This window comes from Lissotriton helveticus, chromosome 2_1, assembly GCF_964261635.1.
Source record: "Lissotriton helveticus chromosome 2_1, aLisHel1.1, whole genome shotgun sequence".
Lineage (NCBI taxonomy): Eukaryota > Metazoa > Chordata > Amphibia > Caudata > Salamandridae > Lissotriton > Lissotriton helveticus.
The window spans coordinates 1,148,926,853-1,148,941,238 of NC_136059.1; positions in this window are offsets into that span (position 1 = coordinate 1,148,926,853).

The window sequence follows — 14,386 nt, forward strand, 5'->3', positions numbered from 1 at the left end:
AACAATGCAGTGGCAAAGCACATGGAAACCCACCATCAAGGAGATTGGAAACAACTACGGTTTTGGGGCATCGAATCCATGACACTATCGGAAAGAGGCGGACACAATGAGAGAATTTTGAGGCAAAAGGAATCGAGACACATACTCAATTTCAGGACCATGACTCCGTTTGGTCTCAACCAATCGGAGGAACTTTACATACATTTGTGAAAAGATGAACATACTTTGAACTCAATCCGATTCCTGAAAAAACATCCCGCTTTGCAGACACAACTATTTTAATTCACTAAAGACACACCTCACTCACGTCAGAAAAATAGGAACAACCGATATAATAACAACTAATGCCCACCAGAGGGCAGATCAAAAGCATCAAAAAACCAAGCGGATGCGTAAACAATGAAACCCCAAATATTCACCATTAAGCGGCATTACAAAAACAATTCAAACAATATAGTGAATCCTGTACATACAATGTATAATGCACTCTGCCCACTGGGGGGCTTAATATATAACGCGTCCCTTATTGTTTCTTGAACTGAAGCGGGACTCCTTGAAAAACAATCATGGGACACATCACAAAACTACATCATCCAAAAACCCCTGAACGGGGTTATGCCATACAGGAGTAGCGAGTGAAACGATTACAAACGAGTGGTACAGGTATCACACCAAGGAATGGATAAAATCAAACTGATTGTAATCAAACAGAACTAAAACAATTTGTGAAACAAAGGGGACACTTGTAAAAACGCCTTATCTCCAAATGTTACCAAATAATGCATAGACTACATGGACCAGAATCCCTAGGGTCGGGTCATTGACTGAAACTACACCCCCAAGGGGGAGGTAACATTGGGCCAATGGGGTTTGTTCCTTAAATTTGTGTTTTTGCACTTGACAAACCGACCGTGAACAAGACAGCGGAGGCTGTCGAAACGCGTTGGTTTCTGTTTTGTTTTGGCACCCTTTGGATATGAATAAATAATCTTGAAAGCAATCTCCTTGCTATATTGAGTGGTTTGACTGCGACTCCGCAATTTCCTTCTGCTGAAGGAACCTTGGTTTGAATATATATATATATATATATATTACCTACTGGCGGTCGCCAGTAGGTATATATAGTTAGGATTTTTTCTCTATGGGTTTTTTGAAAATTCTATGTCTAATAACTTTGCCGTTTGTGGACGGAATTGGCTGAAATTTTCAGGAAAATGGCACATTTTGTTTCTGAGCAGCCTTTGAAAATTTGGGGGAGGTTCGTCAAGGGGGGGCCGAGAAAAAAGGGGGGTCCCAAAACGCGTTTTTCCCATGTTAATTTCCATAGGGCGGTTGGCCTCACTTTTAGCCCGAACGGCTGAATGGATTTGCACGAAACTTGGCAAAATTGTAGGGACTGGTAGCCCGATGTGCCTTTTGTAGGTCTCAATATATGTGCTCCAGTGGATTTTGAGAAATTAACGTTTAAAAAAAGATATATATCTGTAAGCGCGGACCAGGCAGCGGTCTGGTTCGCGGACTTTTCGCGCAACGGAGCTTTGTGAAGCGAAGCTGATTGGTTCTCCGGCGTCTGTCAACATTCCAAACAGTCCGTAGCGGCCGCCATCTTGTCTCTCGGTAGGATCGAGAGACAAGAGGAGGCGAAAGCGAAGGGGCAAATGACCATAAGGGGGAATAGTAGATCCTCGCTGACCCCCTAGGTTTGATGTGGAGGTTTTAAAAGGGCCCCGCGGGGCAAAAAAAAAAATAATAATAATAATCGAACGGCTGAATGGATTTGCACGAAACTTGGCAAAATTGTAGGGACTGGTAGCCCGATGTGCCTTTGCTAGGTCTCAATATATGTGCTCCAGTGGATTTTGAGAAATTAACGTTCAAAAAAAGATATATATCTGTAACAGCGCTCCGCTTCGCGTACTTTTCGCGTTACGGAGGTTTGCGAAGCTGATTGGTTTTTCGGCGTCTGTAAACATTCCAAACAGTCCGTAGCGGCCGCCATCTTGTCTCTCGGTAGGATCGAGAGACAAGAGGAGGCCAAAGCGAAGGGGCAAATGACCATAAGGGGGCATAGTAGATCGTCCCTGACCCCCTAGGTTTGATGTGGAGGCTTTGAAAGGTTCTCGCAGGGCAAAAAAATATATACCTTTTTTTATTTTTTTTGCGTGGAGTGCGCTCGGTTCGCGAACCGGGAAGCGTTCTGGGGAGCGTACTTTCTTGAAAATTAGTGAAAAAAGTTAGAGTACAATAATAATTGTGAGTGATCAGATGTAGGGTAGCTCTGAGAAGAGCTTTTGGGTTTATGGTACATTTAGGTACTTATAAGTAGGTACCAATGCACATTCTTAAATTCAGAGTGAAAACTCTGTTGCCCTCATCTGAGAAGTGAACTCCATCTCCTCTGTAGATATCTTGCATGTAGTAACGCAAGTTATTGTTGTACAGGGAGCCCATTCCATGGTCTCTCATGTAAGCTGAAACAGATTTGTTTACATGCTTCCTCGATTTCTCAATTTGTGGACAAAATTGGTTCGACCACCTCCATTTCTGTCTTTGGCATATATTTGAATATACCAAGGCAGTCTGAGGAAAAAGTGCCATCAATTGCTCAAAGGTGTCCTTTAAAAGCATTTCCAGACCTACCCCAGTCAAAGTGCCCAAATCATTACCTCCACAGTGCACAATTAACAGGTCAGGTTTTGGCAAATGCATAAAGGTTTTCACCAATGGTATCAATTGGTGACATTTTAATCCTCTGTGGCCAAACCACTTAATTTCCACATCTTGTAAATTGAGGTTAGGTAAATTCCTGTTTTCAGCGTACCTTTGAGCCCAATAGATGTAGCTATGTCCAACAATCCAGACAGAAAACATGGCGAGAGAAGGTTCTCCTGCAGTCAGATGAAGTGTGGCAATGAAATGGCAGTTGAAAAAATGAGAGTGTAAAATGAAAAAAACTGAGGAGTTTCTGTGTTAATGAAGCAGTAAGAGTGATTGGTGGATTTTGATTGCTGAAAACAGAAAGTTAGTGTGCATGGATGAGTTCGTTGAAAGATGTATTTTGAGTGGCGAAGAAAAAATCATTAAATGAAAGAATGCTTTGGATATGCAGGTGCACTGAGAGTTCAGAGTTCAATTGCAACATTGTTGTGTGAGAGGTCTTGCAAGAGGTGGTTGCTATGCAGAAAAAGCAGAGAGGGGGCAGAGGGGGGAAGGGTTTTGCTTTGAAAAAAAGTGAGGGAAGAGTTTTGATTGGGTGACATGAGAGATCTGTGTGAGGAATTACAGCATTTCTGTGCTTTTGATAGCTGCAGACTCTGGAGTGCATACCTTTTGCTCTGCTGAAGACAAATTGGTGTGTTTCTGAGACTGTTTTGAAACTCAAAGTACTTGCTAAGGTGAGAAAAAATTTCTTTAATTTAGATAGAAAATAGTGTGCTTTAAGGAGAAAATTATGAAGAAAGTTGTGTTTTTCAAATGTTGCTTTGTCTCAAGTGTTTCACAAATAGATTTTGTTTGTTTGAGAAATTGTAATTGGAGAAAATGTGAAGTATTAGTACTGACAGGGCTTTTATGTGCATAGGAGCTGTGGAGTGTTTTCAAATTATGACTTGTAAATCGTTTTTGAGAAAAAGCAATGGTTTTAATATTGATGAGAAGGACATAATGGTGTCTGCTTCTTTATAAGGTAATTGAGAGTCTTTCCCATTTCAATGTAAGAAGTTTGTCTGTGGAGCAAATTGCTTGTAAATATGCTCCCACCTGTGCATGGCAAATTTAGATTTTGAATGTTTCCGTTACATAGGCATGTTAAAGGTGACTGAAACATGCTGCAAAGGCAATCAAAAAATGCTTTTATGTGTCTTAAGGACATTTTAAGTCATTTCCCCATGTGCAGTGTTTTCAAATTATGAGTTGAAAATCGTTTTTGAGGTAAAGGAATGTTTTCAAAATTTATGTGCGCCATATGACCCCAAATTTTTTTTTCAGGGGTGCAGCAGGGTGTTCTTGAGATACCCCTGCACCGTCGGAAAAATTCGTAATTTGCGATGAGGTAATTGCTAATCGCAAATTGCACCTTCATTCCTATGGGCCTCCTGCTGCATGGAAATGAATGGGTAATCTTGCTGAAATGCAAAGTCGAATCTGTATTTAAAAGGGTCTGCACCTCTGTACGGGTGTTCGCTATGTGAAGCACGAAAGTTTCACGGGCCGAACTCAAGGCCACCTCTCTCTGAGACAAAAGAGCTCTTATTCTTGCCATGCTGTTGAAATGTGCTCCCAAGGTTGGTATTTGTGGCCAGATTGAAAACTCCCTATGTTCATGTGTGGGAGGAAATAGAACATTTCTGCAGCAAATAACCCGTTCATTTACTGTTACGATAAAATGAATACTTTTAATTAACCCAGAACAATCTTCATTATTGAGCATCAAATAACTACCATTTTCCAAGAACTTGAACGTGGGGATGATAGCAGGAACTGGCGTGCCTTGCAACACGCAAGCCATATTTGGTCGGTGTTTGTTGCATGAACCGTGTAACTGTCTGTGCCTACACATTAGTGAATGATCTGGCGTCTCAGTGCATTCCTCTCCATTCAGATAAAGTTCTTGATCATCTTTGAAAATCTGTATGTGTATGGAAGCGACCAGACTTGATGAAGAAAACCACTACCTAAAGGTTAATAACGACCTATTGGTATATATTTCATACAATTTGAAAACTTATATAAAGCAAAAGGCAGCGTTATTAAACCGTGGATAAGGCACGTTGCCAAAGCAGTCAACCTTTTGGATTTATACTGGAAATGTTAAAGGAAGAATTACGGAGTAGGGCCTGTAAATCTTTAATAGACAACGAGTAAAATTACTCCAACCATCGTATTCCTCTAACTCCGGGATAGTAGGGGTGTTTAATTTTTTAGAAGTAGCCAATCCAAAGCATTTGGTCTGGGAAATTGTTTCATTCACAAACAACATATGTTTTGGGATGAGACATGCACGGTGGAAAGCCTCAGTGCCTTGTACCTGCCAGGTTCGTGAACCCCAAACTGATGTAGATCCTGGATATTTTTACTCTGTATTACGTTAGCATGGTCTCATTACTGGTTTAAACGCCATTTTTCCTTTTTTGTAACTTCTGCACACGACACTTAGTTGTTGCTTTAGCTTTCAGCCTACCTGCGTCAAGATCTATGCCTGCTTCAAGCAGGCGCAGGGTTTTGATGTAGCTTTGTCCTATCTGATTGTAAATGCGGCACACCGTGGGTGGCAGAGCAGCGGTGCACGTTAACTGGTGCATCCCTGGGGATGTGCTAGTTAATATAAATCTGCCCCTTTACATTTAATTATGTGCAGGGGACACAGAGTAGGTGAGGTTTATCCAAGGTTAAGAAGAGATGAGTCCTGTTCAGTGAAAAATTGAAGATAGGCTTCAGTATATTATATACTTAAGTAGTGTGTTAAGTTTTTGATGACTGTTATTAATTTACTGTTGGGTAATAGTGGTTAATAACATTTTGTATTATATTTTACCACAGATTCAACTGCACATTATTTCAAGATTTTAGGATGCCTAGCAAAGAAAGAGTAAGAAAGGCTGGAAAACGTCAAAGACAGCAGGAGCATGGAATATTGCAGCAGTCCTCTAACAAAAAGATTTGTCAAGTCACCAAGAAAGCACCGGGTAAGAGTCGAAAAACAGTCATAAGAAATATGTGTAGTAAAAAAAATATTACTACAGAAAATGTTTCACTCCAGAAAAGGAGACCGAATTCAAATGGTAAGGAAAGGCCAATGAGAAATGTTACTGCTAGAGTAAGAGATAACTCTATGCATGAAAGTAGAAGGAAACAATAGTTTAGGGATATTCGTAAACGAATGTTCCGCAACAGGATAATTGGGAATTTGTTAAAAAATATTAAGAAAGGTCAGCAGAAAGTGGTTTTTTATAAGAGAAAAAAAATAGTTGAGAAAGTTATTGATCAGGCCTTTGAAATTAAACGTAAGTTATTTATTTTGACAATCAATAGAATTAGGAAGCTAAACAAGGTAATTTATGATTTCAAAAGAAATAGTAGATGGAAGAGAATAGTTAATCGTAGTAATTTTTGTGAAGTTTTTTCTGGAGAATGGATGCATAGTTCAAGCTCTGAGGCATTTTTTAATGAGGAGAGTTATTTCCAGGATAATGATTTGGTGCATGCAGTTGACACCAGTGGTCGAGCTTATGAAGTGAAAGATGGTTGTCCAGTTGAAAAAGAAAAACTTGTGAGAACAGAGATAGAAGAGGTGTTAGGTAATGAGGTTTTAGGGAGACGTCCTAAGGGTCCTGTGTACACCTGGAAGTGTAGTAGTATTTGCAGTGTACGACAGGATTCCATCAATTTGCTTTGTGATTTTATACGGTCATTTAGTAAGAAAAGTTTGAAGCAGAAAATGAAGTTGTTGCAAGAATTAGATCCTTGCAGAGTGAGAGAAGTGATAGGTTTGCATGGTCATTCACTGGCTTGTCTTTCCAGGAGAGTATGCCAGAGTGTTTTTCATCATTTCAGGATGCTAGCAGTGCATCATAATAAAGTGAGGAAATTAGTTAGAATGTTGTATTATGCTAAGAGTCCAGCAATTATGCTAAAACAATTATGCGCTGCTCTTTTGCATGGTTCTGAAATAGATGTGAAAAATATATGTGAAGAAATTGAGTTTTGTTACTTTGGAAGTAAAGAGGAGAATGTTGAAATTGACCAAGAAGAAGAGAGTAATGTGGAAGATAGTGTACAGGTTTCCAGTACAGATAATTTCCAGAGGGAAATTGCGACGTTTGAGGTGAAATCAAGTGAGAGGCCAAATTTCACTTGTGTGTGTTGTCGACGCACTTATTATAAGAATCAGACTAAGTTAGTGGATTTATATGGAAAAAGTGAAAGGGAAAATAATAGTGAATGGAAGGATTTTACAACATACTTGATGGTAGAAAATTGTTTTGATTTGGGATTGGATCAACGTGTGTGTACTTATTGTTGTAACAAATTAAATCAAAACCAGATGCCTGCTAGAGCAGTTCATAATAATCTGGAATTGGTTGAAATTCCTTCTGAATTGAAGGATTTAAATACTTATGAATCTATTTTGATTCAAAGTATCCATCCCTTTCAGGCTATTGTAAGAATGGAGCCAAAGACAGGGAAATTGCCTCCATCAGATTTACAGAGAGGATTAAAGGGAAGAGTTGTTTATTTGCCTCTAGATTTGAAGAAAAACATTAACACAATTGGAGTAGAAAAAGTGGAAGAGGAACCTCTGGTTATCTTAGTTAATGGGGTTCCGACAAAGAATAAGAAAATATGGCAAGATTTAGTAGATGTTAGGAAAGTCAAAAGGGCAACATTGTATTTGAAAAAATATAATAAATACTATAAAAATGTATATGTTGCAGAAGAGGAAGTAAGTGAGGAAGAGGATAGCGATTTGTGTGCTGGTCAAATTGAGAAAGTAGAACCCTGTACTAGTGAAGAAATATATGAACATTATAGTGTTCATCCTTTGCATTCCAAGGAAGTCATGGGGAATGCTATTGAGTTGTTTCAAATGAAACAAGCGAAAGGGAGTCCCATTAGTGTTTGGGAGGAAAGTTTGGAAGCTCGGTGTTTCCCACAGCTTTTTCCAACAGGTCAGGGAGGAAGATATGATGAGCGACCTCATCAAATTCCTGCTTCTGAATACCGGACTTTGCGATTGTATGCAGGAGATCCTAGGTTTCGACAATGCCTTCCTTATTTGTTTCATCTCCTGTTTGAAAGCGATCTGTCTGGACTGTCATATGCAGTGAACCACATCTTGAAAAGTGGTATACACATGCAAAACATCTCGGCAAGTGACTTTATGGATAAAGTCAATGTCCAAGACAGTATTTTGGATTCTCACCTGATTAATCTCATGGCGTGTCAGCGTGGTACTAATGAGTACTGGTACCGTCGTCATGGTGATTTAAAATGTATGCTGAGGAACTTAGGAACTCCCACATGGTTCCTCACTTTGAGCTGTGCTGAGTATGGCTGGGAAGACTTACTTGAATTTCTACGAGAGGCAAATGCTAACGTAGAAAACATCGAATTCAAGACACCCGGAGAACTGTGCTCTTTGGATCCAGTCAATGTATGTAGGTACTTCAATCATAGATTTGAAGGTATGATGTCTTTCATCATGAATAAGAAGAATCCACCTCTTGGAGAGGTGTTGGATTTCTTCTGGAGGAAGGAGTACCAAGCAAGAGGTGCTCCTCATATACATATGTTGCTGTGGATCAAGGATGCACCTAAATTTGGAACGGATGCAGACGACTCAGTGATGAGTTTCATAGAACAGTATTCTACGTGTGCTGTTCCAAACGCAAAGGAGAAAAAAAGCCTAAGAGAAAAAGTTCTACGTTTCCAAAGCCATCGATGTGGAAAGTACTGTCGTCGTAAATTCCGGAACAAAGACAAGTTCTACACCAAATGTCGTTTCGGCTTTCCACGATCGGTGATTTCTAAAGGAAGAGTGAACAGTTTGATGTCTTCGCTGCGACATAATGTGATGAAGAAATCACCTAAAAACACATACAATTTGAAGAGGAACGAAGAGTCTAAGTACATCAACGACTACAACCCGGTGATTTTGTCCATGTGGAATGCTAACATGGATATACAGTTTGTGGCTGATAACTGTATGGCTGTGGCTAGGTATGTGACATCTTACATCACCAAAAAAGAGAAGACAGAATTGAAGGATATGTGGGAGGACATTTCCCATGAAAAGAGCCTCAGCAAGAAGTTGTACAGTTTCAGTCTGAAGATGTTGTCGCATCGAGAAATCGGAGCTTACGAATGTTCTGACCGGTTGTCTTCAGCAAGTCTCTATGCCAAGTCCAGGAGTATCGTTTGGGCGAGTGTTGGTCTTGCTGCAACGCGTAATCGAGTTCTGAAACCTGTGCGGGAAATTGAGTATTTGGCGGAAAAGGAGCCAAACAGTACCGACATTTTGAAGAGCAACATGTTGGATACATATTATCCAAATCGAAGCAGTCACCTCGAGAATGTTTGTCTGTATGAGGTTCTGCAAAATTACATATTCAAGAGGAACATCAAAGAAGATACTGAGAAAGGAGTGTATGCTGTAATAGGAAGTGAGGGATGTCTGGTCAAGCAAAGAAAATGCCACTTGATAAACCATCGAAAATTGAGTGGCGAATCTCCTGAAAAAAAGGAGTTTTTCTATTTAGCACTTTTGCAACTTTTTAAGCCTTGGCGTGCAGAAGAGGAACTGCTTGGAGATTTCCTCTGTTACGAAGACTCTTTCAATGCTGCCAAGGAGACCATAGAATGTCCTGCTTTTCCCAAATATGTAGAAATGTTGAATGTGGAAATTGAGCAGGAAGCAACGATTGCAGCCGAGATTGCCAGAGACAGTTCTCAGGACAGTCAGAGTTCTGCTTCATTGAGTCAGGATCCACTAGGAGGACCTCTTATCGAAAATGAAGCTGCCACTGCTATGAATGAAGTGGAAAGAGCCATGGCACATGCTCAGGAGGATGCGGTTAACTTAGAAGAGTTGGAAAGACAACTCAACGTTGAGCAGAGGAAAATATATGACGAACTTACCATGCAAATTGATCATGGATTAAGTCATGATAAGAAAGAGTGCTCATGTACGTCGTTGAAGCCTGTCCGACTGTACGTGAGTGGAGAAGCGGGAACTGGAAAAAGTTTCCTTATTAAAGCAATTTCATGTTATTTGCAGGAAAGGACAGAGTCATCGCTGTCTTGTGTTGTCACCGCTCCAACTGGACTGGCAGCACATAACATTAAAGGGATTACTTTACATCGTTTACTGATGCTGCCAGTGGAGCATGACAACAAATTAGAATATCACAAGCTATCTGGAGATGCTTGTTTTGAAGTTTCAAGAGTCTTGAGGAAAATGAAACTTCTTATCATTGACGAAGTAGGCATGGTTTCCAATGTTATGCTTGCCTTTGTGCATTTGAGAATGCAAGAAGTTCTCAAAACAGAGTATGATGTGTTATTTGGTGGCAAACACATCATTGTTTTTGGAGATCTTCTGCAGCTGACACCAGTGAAAGGGCAACCTGTGTTCAAAATGCTCACGCATGAAGATACCAGGAAGTGCTTAGGGAGTATTGGCAACGTCAATATATGGTTAAACTTCAATTATGCTGAACTGCATGAAAATATGCGTCAGGCAAAGGATGAAGTTTACAAGACTATTCTACAAGATGTTAGAATTGGAAAAGTGACCGAGCATGGGAAAGAAGCTTTACATGCACGATTACTGACAAATTTATATCCAGACGAAGATGTTGTGCCTGAGAATATTTTTCAGAAAGTTACTGAGAAAAAATCTGGAATATGTTTGATGCCAACTCTTGCAGAATGTGCCAAATTCAACAACAAAATGTTGCATTTAGAAAAGCAAGAGATTGTGAAATTGGAAGCTATTGACAGAGTAGAGCATATGGGATCAACAATTATTTTGTCTGAGAATCTGAAAACAAAATTGGATTCATTAGAGAAGAGTATATCTAAAACTGCGGGTTTTGAAAAGACTCTGAATGTGTGCTTGAACTGCCGTATAATTTTAAGAAGGAATTTACATGTTGAAAGAGGTCTGGTAAATGGATCAATGGGTAATGTTGTTGATTTTGTGAAATACAGAAATAGAGATGGAATTGAATTTTTAAAAATTAAATTTGATGGCATTGAGGAAGTACAGCTAATTGCTCGTTGTTCTGCTAGATTTTTGCTTGTAAAAGACTTATATGTTCGTCGTAAGCAGTTTCCTGTTTGCTTGGCATATGCGGTGACAATCCATAAATCGCAAGGTTTAAGTGTAGACTGTGCATTGGTGAATATTGGCAGTTCTGTGTTCAAGGAGGGTATGGCATATGTGGCATTGTCACGAGTTAGGACTTTATCGGGATTGTACTTGATTGAGTGTGATGTCACAAACATTTGTGCGGATCTAGATTGTGTTAAGGAATACAATAGGTTGAGAAGAGAGTATGCGCCACATTTGCCTCAGTATCCTTTGTTTGAGAAACGTGTGGTAGGCCGGAAACGAAGAAATGTGACCAATACTGGGGAGGTTGTAGCAAAAAGACGAAAAGTTGATGAACCTGAAATTATAAGCAGAAACAAAAAGGATTCTGTTGAAGATGTTGTTGGTTTTCAATTTGAAAACAGTTCTGGTGTCAACTGCTATGCTAATGTAGTGGTTAATGTTGTCTTTTCTCTAGAAACTTTAAAAGAACAGATTGTGGTCAATTCGGATCAAAGATTTTGCAGTTTGTTAAATTCTGTGTTAGAGAAATGTAGCACTGATAGAACAAACATAGAAAGTGTGTCTGAAATTCGAAATCTGTTAGACAGATGTTCAGGCCAAACACAATTCTCTCAAAATAGTCAGCAAGATTGTCAGGAGTTTTTAATGTATATGCTTGATGTATTGCATGATGAAGGTGTAGATGTAGATCACCTGTTTGGGCTTTCTTATCAATGGCAGCATGACTGCGAGAACTGTAGGGTATCAGCTACTACTAGTGTAGACTCAGAAAGATTTATATATTTAACTTTGCCAGACAGTAAATCAGTCTCTTTTAATAAGCTAGTAAAAGCAGCTGATCACAACATGGAGTGTAGCCAATGTAAATCTGAAATGATGTCCACTTTATTTATACGAACATATGGCCAGTATGTCATTTTAATGTTCCAACGATGTAGGCCTGATGGAACAAAATTGACAACTTTAATTAAAAATTTTGTGGCTTCACAGTTGTCAATATCAGGAAGGACTTTTGTAACTGTAGCAATTATATATCATGATGGTCCTTCAATAACATCAGGACATTATACAGCTTATTTAAAGTGTAGAAATGGCTGGTCATTCTGCAATGATTCTGTTTTAATTTTCAAAAAAAAATTGCCATATGACCTTAAAAACTCTTACCTGGTGTTTTTAAAACCAAAATTTTAGGGAAAGAATCTCGGGATGTGCTCTGAGGAATTTCAAGAAGTTCTTATGGCTCCTACACTATTTGGCCTTGAGGATAAGTGTAGTACAGAGACATAACTTTTTACCATAACACTGGACGTTATTGAGAAATACGTGCACTTTGAATGAGTTCAGAAAAACTATTTCTTTTTATAAGCTAATTGAAGCAGCGAATCAAAACATGGAGTAGAGGGAATGTAAGTCTGCAATGCTGTCTACTGTTTTACATTGCTTTGTGATTAAAAGTGATGTAGAGAATTAAATAATTGTACTAGTCATAAAGGTAGTGTAAGTCTGCTTCATAGTAAGCAGTATCAGTGTGATAGGAAATGTAGAACATGATTGAGCAAGAAGGGGAAGATATTACTAGTCCAGGATTGTGTAAATGATCTTCAACATTTTAATTCTGAAAGTTGCGGAAATGCGAAAAGACGGGATTGGCTTACAAGAAATCCAAGAGTTATACATGGCTCTGACACGATTTGGCCTTGTGGAATCGTGTGGTAGAGAGCGAGAAGTCATTTATTGTATGTAACATGTTTTTGAAAACGATGGAGGTTTTCTTTCAGAAAGTGGCGGGTTGAAAGTAATAACAGCACAACAGAGTGTAAGCTGTTCATAGGACATCCTTGGCCGTCATGGAAAGTAAGTTAACTTTAAGGAGTTCTGAATTCTGATTTGTAATGTATGGGTTTTTTAAACACAATCATTTTGATTGTGTTTTTTTTTCCCCGCTGTTATATGATGAATACCTTCAAGTCACTGTTTTAGTGAAATTTGATACATTCTGAGAACAGCAAAAATAAACCATTTAACATGTATAATTAATTCTGTTCTGTTTGCATTTATGATGTACATGTAGAACTGTGTAGGAGGCATGGAGAAGGTGAGGCTTCTGTCAGTGTCAAAGTTGTTGCATACAGTGCTCATATTCTACGTAGTCTTTTATATTTCATTACTTTCACTGTTTCTGACAGATCTAAAAAATTTTTTTTTAAAAGAACAGTAAGTATAAGGGAAGGAAACAGACAGTTATGTTAAAAGAAACACAGCTATAGGGAATAAACTAGGGATACTGTTACCCGCAATCCTCTGCTGATGATGTCACTGAGCATGTCATGAATGATGTAATATGTGACATCATCAGCAGTGGATTACGGGTAATAGTATCTCTAGTTTACTCCCCTATAGCTGTCTTTCTTTTAACATAACTGTCTGTTTCCTTCCCTTATACTTACTGTTCTTTTTTATAAAAAAATTTTTTTGGTTCGCTTCCGGTTCGCGTACCGGGGAGCGAACTGGGAAGCGAACTAAGAGAAATAGAGGTTGGCACAGTTGCAAATATTGTACCAATTTTTTTATAACGGGGAGGTAGTTCTGAAAAGAACTTTTTTTTTAATTGTTTTTGTTGTTTTATATTTTTTTTATTATTTTTCTGAACATTTTTTTTACTTTTTTTGAATTTTTCTGAACAGTTTTATATTTTTTTTGTTTTTTTTTCGGAGGGGGCAACGAAAACGATTCATTGTAAAGGGCTCAACAGGAGGAAGAAAACAAAAAAAAGAATTTATTGTTTGGGGAGTTTCGGACAAACATGAGCATGATTGTTAATAGCTCTGTTGATCAGAGTGATGCTACTTTCTGCGTAGCAAATGATTCCACTGCAATGTACGCAGACTTGTTTTACTTCACGAAATCTCGTTTGTATATTTGGCACCATCTCCCTGCCCTCTGGTCCCGTTACTTCCGGTACAACAGATCTTCTGGCCATAATAGGGAGATTATCTAGGTCGTCCTGTTCCTCTTCTTCCTCTTCTTGCTGAATTATAACTTTAGCAGGTGGTCCACTCTTCCTTGGATGTGGTGGAGGTGGTGGGGAAGCACCAGCTGAAGCTAGTAAAGAAGCCATTGCTCACTGGTAACAAAGGGTCTTTCTCTCACAATGATGAAAGTCAGAGTGAGGAAAGAAGGAGGGATTTTCACCATTTGGGAAAAAAAATAGTTCTCAACCAATGAAAAGTGTTCATTTTAGATCATATGACCTAGTCTTACATCATTAGGAAACCGAAAGTGAAATGAACCAATGAAAAGTGTTATTACCAAGTCACATGACCTGCTGTGTTTACGTTACGCGCTTTGCAGGGCCTCCCGGTTTGCTTCCAGAAACCTGTGCTTTGCGACTCGGTAAGCGTACGAGTTCGCTAACGTAGCACGTCATATGACGTATCACGCGACAACGCGAAACGTCATGCGGACGGGAGGCGTCACGATGTTGTTTTCTAACGCGGCAGTTGCGGTAAAGAAACGTTTACCGGCTCGCGGTCTATTTCGCGGCATCAA